General features: G+C 41.3%; 1 non-coding gene across 1 annotated transcript; it reads left to right on the top strand.

The window, feature by feature from the left end:
* The first annotated feature begins 339 nt into the window (after positions 1 to 339).
* On the top strand, positions 340 to 482 carry LOC129690248 (small nucleolar RNA SNORA48). The gene has a single exon (XR_008722255.1). It is a non-coding gene; the product is annotated as a small nucleolar RNA SNORA48 (small nucleolar RNA).
* The last annotated feature ends 3,130 nt before the right edge of the window (positions 483 to 3,612 follow it).

Below are 3,612 nucleotides of genomic sequence, written 5' to 3' on the forward strand. Positions count from 1 at the left end.
CTTCTCTTCTGCTTTAGCTATGGAGAAATTGCCAACTACTACACCTAATGTCAGGCTTGCTAATTTTCCTGGTCTGATGAACCCTCCCTTTTTCATTTGTGCAATGTGGTGGCTCAAGTTCTTCTAATGCAGAAAACCATGAAATTGCATAAGATTATGTATTCTAAGTCTCAGAGCTCCATACTTCGTTTCTGAAATGTACAGATGTTCTTAGAAAGTAGTGCTGCCAGGTCAACAAAACAAAATTCACCACACTCAGAATGTATTTAACTGTTCCACATATCCTTTTTAGAGTCTCACTTTGGTATACCATGTTTATTCGCTCAAAAATAGCGTATACACCCTCGCAATGGACAAAGAGACACCTTGGTGGTGGTGGTGTCCTTATATCAGTCTGGGACAAAGCAGATAGTAGTATTTTATTCATCCTAGCTTGATGCCTAGCTTGGTGTACAAAATGACTTTATTCCTATGACTCATAAAAATCACACCAAATCAAATCAAATCCAGAGGTGCAGCATGGGAGGGGGAAGACAGACAGAGACTGGAGGACTGCTATAAAACTCACAGACAGGCCCTCCAGTGCATGGCACATGCAGGCCATAGGCACCTGGCTGCAGACATGCCATGGAGGGCAGATGGAGGATGTTACCCAGAGACCTGCTAGCTGCAGCCACCACAATGTGCAAGTATGTGGTGGTAAGATGGGAGGGAAAAAGAAGTGCAGCAGCTTGAGCATTAAAAAGAGAGATGCAACTAGAGACTCAAGGGTGGAGAGGAGTAGCCTGTTGTGAGTGGTCAGCCCTGCCATCTAGGACCATGACGAGGTCCCAGCCCCAGCTGTCATTGAGGGCCATATCTGAGTTCATGGCTACACAGTGGTAAGGTTCAGGTTTTATGTCCATGACTCATTACCACCAGAGAATGTTGGGATGCCCCTGGTTGGGCCACGCACCCAGGACCACCTGGATGTCCAGGAGGTGTGCATAACTGGCCACACCTCACTGGATGTGGTGCTTTGGAGACATGGCTCCATCACTCACCTCTGGCAGGACTCAGGAGAGCTGGCGCTGTGCTTTGTCTAGGCAACACACTGGAGCTGGCCCTGGTGGCAGGGGTGTGTGTGAGCTGTACCTTAGATGTAAGCATGGACGAGCTGATCTAGCCACTCTTCTGCTGAGGTGTGATATGGGCACAGATGTGATGCTCCCTCCAGCATTCAGAAAAGCTTCCCACGGGGTCGTTTGTGATAGCTATCCTAGCCCCTCACCAGCTGTAGCATCTAACAGTGCAAGCTCTGCACTACACCTAAAGAGCACAAAAGAGCTGACCTTCGTGATATAAGCACAGGTGAGCCAGCCCCAAGGATGAGAGAATGAGAGAGCTGGCCTCACCACTCATCTGCCTGAGGTGGTATGGGTAGTGTGGGATGATGCCCTCTCTGACTCCTTCCTTGTTATGTTTGGTAGACAAGAGAGCTGGACTCAAGGGCATGAGAGTGGAAGAGCAAGACCTGCCACCTCACTGGCTATAGCACTTCAGCGAGCCTGCAGTGCACCTTGTGTGGGCAACACAAGGAGCTGGCCCTGTTGGCAAAAGTGAGTGAGCCAGCCCTGAGGGTATGCAGCAGAAGAGAGGTCCAAGCTCCTCATAGTCTTCAGCAATTTGGAGAGTGGGCCTGCAGCTTGATTGGGAGGCATGGCATAACTAACTGGCTCTGGAGGCATTTTGAGCTGCCCCCAGGGGCATTGAGCAGGAGAGCTGCCCTTGCCTGTTGATGGTGGCATTGGCTGGCCTAGCAGGAGCAGTGCTGCAGAGCTCCTCCTGGTGGTGCAAATAAGGAAGAACTGGTGGATTGACCAGCTCTGCTACTTCCCAGGCCCAGGGCTGTGAGTTGGCCCATGGCAAAATCTATATCTTAGATGAACTGTTGGGACATGTGCAAGAGCCGGTCATGCTGTTCCAAAGTTACAGGATCTCCATGAAAAAGATCAACAAGCTGAACACTATGATCATCTTTCAGGTTAGGCTGTCAAGCTGGTCTCACAAAGAGAAAAACTCAACTCTACCAAGTTGTATCTTAGTACTAAAATTCTTCTGATGAACATTTTCAGCCCTTAAAGTTATATCAGGGTACTCCAGTCTGAGAGTCTGAAAACAGATTGAAATTATATTCTTAAATATTCTTGAATGTTAAATTTTATATTCCCCTCTTTCTTATATAGATATGGTGTTAGATATGTACATGAGATAGTTATATACACACTTCTACAGGAGCAAGTCATTTTACTCCTTCCCTTACAGTGCTTTGGAGAAATTAAATATTTCAAGTATAATATATTGTTCTGCATTCTTAATTCATATTTGACACTCTTGGTTTATTAATTGAAAATATTAAAAATTAAATAAATTTTCCAGAGGGAAGATAACATAAAACACATGATTTTACTGCTAAATTAACACTGATTGGATAAAAAATTTAAAATTACTGTATTAAATACTGAAGTGAAAATTAAATAAAATAATCCATTATTCTTTTGGTACTGTGGTATATATTCAAAAATATCCTGGACAATGACAACAAATGGAATAAATTGTAACACAGTTGATATCTTTAGGATATATGTGTTTTATTTTTCCACAGTAATAATCAAGTATTTACTTGATATATGCTTCAAAACTACACGGAAAATTTTATGTTGATTCCTCTTCCTAGAAATGGCAATGGGTAAATCTGAACTCTGTGCTGTTGTTAATAACTAAGAAAAAAAGATTGATGTACAAAATTAAATTCATACAGAAACACCAACAAACAAATACAAACAAATGAACAATGAGACCTTTAAAATGAATGATCCAAAATGTGACAAGAGAACCTAGGAGTGAATCTGGCTTAGAAACTTCTTTTTATAAGTAATTACAGCATACTCTAAAAAGATTACCTGGAAGGCTAACTTCTGAAAAACAATAAAATCAAAGGTAAAGTGTAGAGTCTTTCCAGGAGGTGGAGATATACTTGTTTTTATCTTCAGGTTCCATAACTACATCTAGGTTGAAAATTTTCAGATATTCTTCTCATCACTATTCCTTGAACAATAGAGAAAGTAACAATTTAGACAGAAAATACATTGTGTTAGATATAAAAATAGGGAGATGTTAGTCTATGGCTTTTGAGAAGAAATTAAAAAAAAGATCAACAAGAAGATAACTGGGAAAAGTCAATAAAGATGCAATATTAATGGTGTCACAGAAACCAGAGATCTTGAGCCAGACCAATAACGCATTGCAATAAACATTTGCAATTGAAGATGTGTGGGCAGAGAGATATAATGAGGCAACACACTACAGCTTCCATGACAAGATGTTTTATATGCTTTTGATTTGTGTTGTTTCTTTTTCTTTTTTCTTTTCTTTTCTTTTTTATTTTATTTTATTTTGGGGGATGTTGAAAGCAAGACAAGCGGTAGATAAGGTAGCTAAGCGGTGAAAAGGAGATGAGCAGGACTAGGCACATGATGTGAAACTCACAAAGAATCAATAAAATGTTTAACAAAATAGGATATTGGAGGAATAGGCCAGTGAAGAAAGCACTGGATCCTCTTCTAGAGTATC

This window comes from Psammomys obesus, unplaced genomic scaffold (assembly GCF_907164565.1).
Source record: "Psammomys obesus unplaced genomic scaffold, mPsaObe1.curated_primary_1811, whole genome shotgun sequence".
Classification (NCBI taxonomy): domain Eukaryota; kingdom Metazoa; phylum Chordata; class Mammalia; order Rodentia; family Muridae; genus Psammomys; species Psammomys obesus.